Below are 9814 nucleotides of genomic sequence, written 5' to 3'. Positions count from 1 at the left end.
CTCGGTGGAATGACCCTGCCTTAAGGTGCCAGTTTAGGTTGGGTCTGTCGAATGCCCTGAAAGACCTGCTAGTTAGTTATCCCTCTTCTGACTCCTTAGACCAGGTTATGGCTTTAGTGGTACGACTTGACCGACGTCTCAGGGAACGACAACGTGAACGTTTATGTGTTTTTTCCTCTGACTCCCCCATGATGCCTCCCGAAGTCCCGTTGCTTCGTTTCTCCCCTAAAGACTCAGAAATACCTATGCAACTCGGGGCCTCCGTGTCCCCTCAACAACGTAGAGAATTCCGCAGGAAGAATGGTCTCTGCTTCTACTGTGGGGATGTCAAGCATCAAGTAAACAACTGTCCCAAGCGTAAGAATGCTGTCAGAGAGCTCCCGCGTCTAAGTGATCATCGGGGAGGTCACTTGGGCGCACAGGTATTTCCCGTAAATATGAAACGTACTAAGATATTGCTTCCCTTTCAGGTCTCTTTTGGTGGTAGGTCTGCTACCGGCAGTGCCTTCGTGGATTCAGGGTCCTCTACTAATATCATGTCTGTGGAATTTGCTATGTCTCTCGCTATGCCTCTGATTGATTTGCCTAAACCTGTTCCGGTAGTGGGTATCGACTCCACTCCTCTTGCTAATGGTTATTTTACACAGCATACCCCTGTTTTTGAACTCCTTGTTGGCTCCATGCATTTGGAGCAATGCTCTGTACTATTGATGCAGGGATTATCGTACGATTTGGTTCTAGGTCTTCCCTATTTGCAGTTGCATAATCCTACGTTTGACTGGAATACTGGGGAGCTAACCAAATGGGGTAATGAATGTTGTACGTCATGTTTTTCTGTTAATTCTATTTCTCCCCCTAAGGAGGTGAATACGCTACCCGAGTTTGTTCAGGACTTCGCTGATGTTTTCTCTAAAGAGGCCTCCGAAGTATTACCGCCTCATAGAGAATACGATTGCGCTATCGAATTGGTACCAGGAGCTAAGCTTCCTAAGGGTAGGATATTTAACCTTTCTTGTCCCGAACGTGAAGCCATGAGGGAGTATATCCAGGAATCCCTGGCCAAGGGTTACATTCGTCCCTCTTCTTCTCCGGTAGGTGCTGGCTTCTTCTTCGTAGGGAAGAAGGATGGGGGTCTTAGGCCATGCATTGACTACCGTGGCCTGAATAAGGTCACGGTAAGGAACCAGTATCCCCTTCCTTTGATTCCTGATCTCTTTAATCAGGTTCAGGGGGCCCAATGGTTCTCTAAATTGGATCTACGGGGGGCGTATAACCTTATTCGCATCAAAGAGGGGGATGAGTGGAAGACTGCGTTTAACACGCCCGAAGGCCATTTCGAATACCTCGTCATGCCCTTTGGGTTGTGCAATGCCCCTGCGGTCTTCCAGAACTTCATAAATGAGATTTTGAGAAATTACCTGGGGATATTTCTTGTAGTGTACCTTGATGACATATTGGTGTTTTCCAGGGACTGGTCCTCCCACATAGAGCATGTCAGGAAAGTGCTCCAGGTCCTTCGAGAAAACAAACTGTTTGCCAAAATCGAAAAATGTGTATTTGGGGTACAGGAGATACCATTTTTAGGTCAAATCCTCACTCCTCATGAATTCCGCATGGACCCTGCCAAGGTTCAGGCTGTGGCTGAATGGGTCCAACCTGCCTCCCTGAAAGCGCTACAGTGTTTTTTGGGGTTCGCTAACTATTACAGGAGATTTATTGCTAACTTCTCGGTCGTCGCTAAGCCTCTTACGGACCTCACTCGCAAGGGTGCTGATGTCCTCCATTGGCCCCCTGAGGCCGTCCAGGCTTTTGAGACCCTCAAGAAGTGCTTTATCTCGGCCCCCGTGCTGGTTCAGCCCAACCAAAGGCAGCCATTTATTGTGGAGGTTGACGCGTCCGAGGTGGGAGTGGGGGCCGTCTTGTCCCAGGGTACCAGCTCCCTCACCCATCTCCGCCCCTGTGCTTACTTTTCTAGGAAGTTTTCGCCCACGGAGTGTAACTATGATATTGGCAACCGCGAACTTTTAGCCATTAAATGGGCATTTGAAGAGTGGCGCCACTTCCTGGAGGGGGCTAGGCACCAGGTAACGGTCCTTACCGACCACAAGAATCTGGTTTTCCTAGAATCTGCCCGGAGGCTAAACCCGAGACAAGCTCGATGGGCGTTGTTTTTTACCAGATTCAATTTTTTGGTTACCTATAGGGCCGGGTCTAAAAATATTAAGGCGGATGCACTGTCGCGTAGCTTCATGGCCAGCCCTCCTTCGGAGGAAGATCCTGTTTGTATTTTGCCTCCAGGTATAGTCATTTCCTCTATCGAGTCCGATTTAGTCTCTGAAATTGCTGCTGATCAAGGTTCAGCTCCTGGGAACCTTCCTGAGAACAAGCTGTTTGTTCCCCTGCAATTCCGGCTAAGGGTACTTAGGGAAAATCACGACTCCGCACTATCTGGCCATCCAGGCATCCTGGGTACCAAACACCTCATTACCAGAAATTATTGGTGGCCTGGTTTGCCTAAAGACGTTAAGGCCTACGTCGCCGCCTGTGAGGTTTGTGCCAGGTCCAAGACTCCCAGGTCCCGACCAGCGGGCTTACTGCGTTCGTTGCCCATTCCCCAGAGACCTTGGACACATATCTCCATGGATTTTATCACCGATTTGCCTCCATCCCAAGGCAAGTCGGTGGTGTGGGTGGTGGTAGACCGCTTCAGTAAAATGTGCCACTTTGTGCCCCTCAAGAAACTACCCAACGCCAAGACGTTGGCTACCTTGTTTATCAAACACATCCTGCGTCTCCATGGGGTCCCCGTCAATATTGTTTCTGACAGAGGGGTACAATTTGTTTCATTGTTTTGGAGAGCCTTCTGTAATAAGTTGGGGATTGATCTGTCCTTCTCCTCTGCTTTCCATCCTGAAACCAATGGCCAAACGGAGAGGACTAATCAGTCTCTAGAACAATACTTAAGATGTTTTGTCTCTGACTGTCAATCTGATTGGGTTTCTTTCATTCCCCTCGCCGAATTTTCCCTTAATAACCGGGTCAGTAACTCGTCAGGGGTCTCTCCCTTTTTCTGTAATTTTGGGTTTAATCCACGGTTCTCCTCCGTTTCACCTGGTTGTTCCAACAATCCCGAGGTGGAGGTCGTTCATCGGGATCTGTGCACAGTCTGGGCCCAGGTTCAGAAGAACCTAGAGGCGTCCCAGAGCATACAGAAGGCTCAGGCCGATAGAAGACGTTCTGCTAACCCCCTGTTTGTGGTCGGGGATCTGGTGTGGTTGTCATCCAGGAACTTGCGTCTCAAGGTTCCGTCCAAAAAGTTTGCTCCCCGGTTTATTGGGCCGTATAAGGTCATTGAGGTCCTCAGTCCTGTCTCTTTCCGGCTGGAGTTACCCCCGTCTTTTCGTATACACAACGTGTTTCATGCCTCCCTCCTGAAACGCTGCTCCCCGTCCTTGGCCCCCTCGAGGAAACCTCCTGTTCCCGTCCTCACCCCTGAGGGGGTGGAATTTGAGGTGGCCAGGATCGTGGACAGCAAGATGGTCCAAGGCTCCCTCCAGTACCTGGTCCATTGGAGAGGATACGGGCCTGAGGAGAGGACTTGGGTACCCGCCCGGGATGTTCACGCTGGGGTATTGGTCAGGAGGTTCCACCTGCGTTTCCCCAGTAAGCCAGGTCCACTTAGAAAGGGTCCGGTGGCCCCTCATAAAAGGGGGGGTACTGTAAAGGATCTGCCAGGCACTGCTTCGGGGTTAATTCCCAGAATTAATCAGTCAACACCTGAGTGTACATCCCTGAGACAGACACCAGCTTCCTCCACTCAGGCTGGCAGGCTTAGGAGTGGGAGAGCCTATCGCAACCTGGCCAGACTCAGCTAGCTCCCGCCCTCGGTCTATTTAAGCCTGCTCTTCCTGTCCATCTGTGCTTGTGAATTCTTTCCTTGAGGTTTCCTGGCCCAGCTACAGCTCCTGCTACTTTTTGATCCTGCTCCATACAGACCCCGGCTTACCGACTACTCTTCTGCTTTTCGCTTTGTACCTCGCACTCTCCTGGCTTGACTCGGCTCGTTCACTACTCTGTGGCTCACGGTGTTTCCGCGAGCAACTGCCCATTTCCCTTGCTTGTATTCCCTTGTTTGTTTGTCGTGTTTGTCATGCACTTACTGAGCGCAGGGACCGCCGCCCAGTTGTACCCCGTCGCCTAGGGCGGGTCGTTGCAAGTAGGCAGGGACAGAGTGGCGGGTAGATTAGGGCTCACTTGTCCGTTTCCCTACCCCCCCACCATTACAGTTGCACTTACCGGTATATTATCGGGCGCACAAACACAGCGGCATGTCCACCCGCTAACCGGAAGTTGCGAGTGTATCTGTTAGGGATCTGCCAGGTACTACGTCTAGGTATACTCCTGGGATTAATCAATCCACACCTGAGGCCAGACCTGTTAGACTGACACCGTCTCCCACCAACCAGGGTGGCAGGCTCAGGAGTGGGAGAGCCTATCGCGGCCTGGTCAGTCGGAGTTAGCTCCGCCCCCTGTCCTTTATTACCTGCCGTGTTCTCTTCCTCAGTGCTTGTAATTCTTCTGGATTCCTGGCCCCACTGCTGCTTGCTCCAGCCTGCTTCTGCCGTGCTTCTGCCTTGCTGCAGTTCCGCTTAACCTGCTTCGCTTTGCCCCTGGCTTGCTTCCTTCTCCATGCTCACGTTGGTATACTCCACTTCATCCTGGTCCTGACTATTCATTCACCGCTCCGTTTCCTCGCGGCGTTCCGTGGGCTACTGCCCCTTCCCTTGCGTGTTCCCTGTTTGTTCTCCCGTGCACTTAGACAGCGTAGGGACCGCCGCCCAGTTGTACCCCGTCGCCTAGGGCGGGTCGTTGCAAGTAGGCAGGGACAGGGCGGTGAGTAGATTAGGGCTCACTTTCCCTTCACCTCCTTCCTGCCATTACAGTATCACAATCATGTGCACGGGGCACGCGAGCACATGTTGATGCGGTCACGTGCGCCGTTGCCATGGTGCGATTCAAACTTCAACCCACTGGCGGAGGAGACATTACCCACTGCACGTGCGTCACCGGAGGCACATAGTGTGGAAGAGAGAAATCAAAATTAGACTAAGAGGCCAGATGGTGATATTACACCAATGTAAAACTGACAAAATATTTATTCAAAGTCCATTGGCTATCAAATTCAAGGTACCAATAATTCCTAGATCAATAATTGAACCAGAACAAAATGGAAAGAAGGGGGCGGAAAGACAGGTCTAAATCATGAATATAATATGAATAACAATGAATATAAACATGTAATGATGATATGTCTGTCAAATTATCGGCAGTGATCCAAAATATTAAGTATGCTCTTTAGACTACATGCACGTATATTATATCAGGGCTTTAACATGTAAAAGTGCTTAAAGTGCAAAATACAGAAAATGTGTAAATAGATCTCAATCAATAATAATATATACAAAATTAAATAAATCCTAAATAAATAAATGCAAGTATATATATATATATATATATATATATATATATATATATATATATATATTTAAAAGTACATATATATACAAACAGTGCAATTGTGAAATAAACATATCAAAATTCATAAGATGTGTACCGTGTAAAATGTGAAACAAAAATATATATGTATAATATCTAAACATATCAGACTCCATATCCCATATATGAAGTGAGGTGTGATGAAATAATTTACGTATATAGAAAAAATGTGTTGGGGTAAATATTGAATACATATATGAGCGCAGCTAAGTGCACACAAACATGTACACAATCACCCACCGTATGAACTTGTCATAAAGTATAAGTGAAAGAGAGAAACAGATATTCAATATTATAAGAGCAACACCATGATAAAAAATACTCACTATATGACTACAGAAAATTCAGATCACAAAAATGCTAAATATACAAATAATACAACAAGCATATATACTTTTTTTTCCCCATATTAAGAATTGATTGTATGTTTTCTTCAAATAGTTTGCACCATAATTCGACATAATTGTAGCACATTTGAACTGCGGGTAGCTTTTATAGATCAGGAGGAGCTGAGAAGATTGATATATATTTTTATTGGAAAAGATTCTGTGAAACTTGGAATTTATTGATTGAAATACCTGCTCACTTTGGGCTTATAAATCCAGTCAGGGCTGCCATCAGGAATTTCTGGGCCCCATACTGCCAATGAGTCTGGGCCCCCGCCACCCCCTCATTATTAGGAGGGGGTAAAATGTAAAGGGGTGGGAGGTAGGGCACAGTAAAAACAAAATTAGCAGGGTTTCTTTGGAAGAGCAGGGCAGAGACAGGAAGTGGGTGTCGGAGGGCAAAGGGGAGAGACTAAGTGCCAGGGCTGAGAGAACTGAAAGTAGCAGTGGTAGCCAAGAGGGAGACGCAACCTCATAGGGGCTCTGTGGAGTGACAGAGAAGAGACAGCGGCTCTATGGGGGGCAAAAGGGAAACAGTGTTTGTGTGTGCAAAGAATCTGTCGGGGTGTAGGGGGGGGGCAACATAAACAAAAATAATTGCACTGAAGCTGCTGAAGTCCTATACATAGGAGAGTCACTCACCAAAATGTAGTTATGGCTGATGCAGTCCCTAATATCTCCCACTGCCACGGGCACGCCTGGATGATGTTTTTGACTTCTCTTCACACGCCGTACACGCGTTATCTGTTTAAAAACTACACAAAAAAATAAATTTAGACACCAAACCAGAAAAAATGTCAGACCCTAGACCAGACCTGTTAGGTAATTCAGACACCTTTCCACCAGACCCCTACCTGTGGCCAGAGTTTAGCATTTAGACTTTTATCTACAGGGGGCTGTGTGTGGCGCTATCTTCAGGGGATGTGGAGCGCTATTTACAGGGGGTGGCAAAATCTACAGGGGGCTGTGTAGGGCGCTATCTACAGGGGCTGTGTTTGGAGCTATCTACAGGGGGGCTGAATGTGGAGCGATCTACAGGGGGCTGTATGTGTTGCTATCTACAGGGGGCTGTGTGTGGAGCTATCTACAGGGGCTGTGTGTGGAGCTATCTACAGGGGGCTTTGTGGGGTTCTATATACAGGGGGCTGTGTGTGCCACTCTCTACAGGGGCCTGTGTGTGGCACTCTCTACAGGGGGCTGTGTGTGGCATTCTCTACAGGGGGCTGTGTGTGGCGCTGTCTACAGGGGGCTGTGTGGGGCGCTATCTACAGGGGGCTGTGTGCGGAGCTATCTAGAGGGGGGCTGTGTGGGGCTCTATCTACAAGGGGGTGTGTGTGGCAGGATCTACAGGGGTGTGTGTGGCGCTATCTACAGGGGATGTGTGTGCCACTATCTACAGAGGTGTGTGGCACTATCTACAGAGGGTGTGTATCCAAAGAGAGTATGGGCAGCACAGCACAACACAAACCTCTAGGGTATCAGGGTGCAAGCCTCCAGGGATCCGACTTGTAAATCCCCAAATGTAAACGAAATAGGAAGAAGAGGCAGCACTCCAGAGTTCGTATAAAAATAGAAAAGGTTTTTTATTCACCCATCAGTGAGAAAGGATAGCAACGTTTCAGCTGCTCCATGCAGCCTTTGTCAAGAAAATACAACTAACACTTCAGTGCATTTATACAACCCACATTGGAAGGAGACAACATAAAAAATTAGCATATAGTAAAAAGATTCAAACTTTATAAAAGCATAATCAACTGATCATACCAGTACATCGTGTCAAGATAGTGTAACAGTATGTGCATGTGAGAATAAATATGAAAGTGTAAGTGGCACAATGAAACATCCATGAAAATACCATCACAATTCCCCAAACCGTAATTATAAACTTATGTAGAACAACTGTAGGTTCGCAGGTGTATAGGAAACAGTACATACATATGTCTAATCACAGTCACTCACCCAAAAACAAGGGGATACAACGCTGGTAGGTTCAGTGTGTCACATTGTTCTAATTCCGGCGTCCACAGAGTACAATGGCACATGCTGAAAAAAAATCACGTGACATACATATCACATGATCGGCTGTCAAGCCCGTGAGTCTCAGTGCCTAACAAGACAGCTGGTAACCATGGTCACAACGGACAGCACATGCGCACAGAAGCATCGCAAAGGATACACAAAGACCGAAGAAACAAAGGTATGTTTGAGTCTAACTATTAATAGGAATACTTTGGCCCAACTACAAAATGCTCACACAGAGCAAAGAGTCTAATGTATCAGCAAAATATAGCAACGAAAAATTGCGACACAAAATGCTACACCGTACAGGGTTCCATCAATCCAGATATAGGTAGAAGTAAAATAAAAAAAAGACATATATATACACATAAAGAACCTAATGTCTGATTTTATGCCTGTAGTAGGATGTGTAAAGGAATCACCCTTACACATCAGACAACAATTGGCACAACCCAAACACGGATAACATCCACTACGGGTAACCAAACTCTGCCTACTGGACCTACCACTACCCTTGGGGCCTATGTCAGTCTTCACCAACTTGTCCTTCAAATGAAATGACCTCCTATAGGAAAACAGAGGGGGGGTTTTAAATGAAGGGATATCATAGAAATTTCCCAACATGGACCAATGTCTACGTATGACTTGCACAACAGGGGTATTGTGCATGTCATAAGTAGTAACACAGGGAATACGTGTTTCCTTTCTAGGAGTGGAGATAATCCCCCCTTGACCCTCAACATTCTTGACTCTAGCCATATTGGATCTAATCAATTTATCAGGATAACCACGTGAACAACATTTGTCCCCCATCTCGCTCAATCGATCGATCATAGTGGACTCATCCCCCACAATCCTCTCAATCCTCAACATTTGGCTGAAGGGGAGGGATCTAACTATCCTCCTAGGGCGCTGGCTCGTACCTTAATAGACTATTACGGTCCGTATTTTTTACAAAGAGATCCGTCACTAGACGGTCATCCCTAATAAGGGAACATACAGCTGTTCTACATAAGTTTGTAATTACGGTTTGGAGAATTGTGATGGTATTTTTATGGATGTTTTCTTGTGTCACTTATATTTTCATATATATTCTCACATGCACATATTGTTACACTATCTTGAAACCCGGTATGATCAGTTGATTATGCTTTTATCAAGTTTGAATCTTTTTACTATATGCTAATTTTTTATGTTGACTCCTCCCAATGTGGGTTGTATAAATGCACTGAAGTATTAGTTGTATTTTGCTTGACAAAGTCTGCATGGAGCAGCTGAAATGTTGCTATCCTTTCTCACTGATGGGTGAATAAAAAACCTTTTCTATTTTGATATGAACTCTGGAATGCTGCCTCTTCTTCCTATTTCGTTTACAGGGGGTGTGTGGCGCTATCTACAGGGAGGGTGTGTGGCACTATCTACAGGGGGGTGTGTGCTATCTACAGGGGGTATGTGCAGTGCTATCTACAGGGGTGTGTGTTCCAATATCTACAGTGACCTCAGGGGCTACCTCTAAAAAGAGGAATCCCCTGCCAGAGAGTCGGCAACTCTTTGGCCGGGGATTTCGCTCCTGGATGGGTGAATGGCAGAGCAGGAAGCTGATAGTTTCCTGCACTGCCATAGTATTCAATTGTATCTGCATCCTGTGGATGTAGATACAATTGAATATGGCAGTGGCTGGGACACGTCTGGGACAGTAATTTTCCAGGACTGTCTCTGTAGATTCAGGACAGTCCCTGCAAATTCAGGACTGTTGCTAACTATGCCTCCGGTATAAGCTTTCTCCCCCTACCCAGGTATACTCTCTCCTTCCTCTACCCCTCCCCATGTATAATTTATCCCCTCCCTTCAGA

The sequence above is a fragment of the Rhinoderma darwinii genome, chromosome 3, assembly GCF_050947455.1.
Source record: "Rhinoderma darwinii isolate aRhiDar2 chromosome 3, aRhiDar2.hap1, whole genome shotgun sequence".
Lineage (NCBI taxonomy): Eukaryota > Metazoa > Chordata > Amphibia > Anura > Rhinodermatidae > Rhinoderma > Rhinoderma darwinii.
This window is presented reverse-complemented; position numbering follows the sequence as displayed.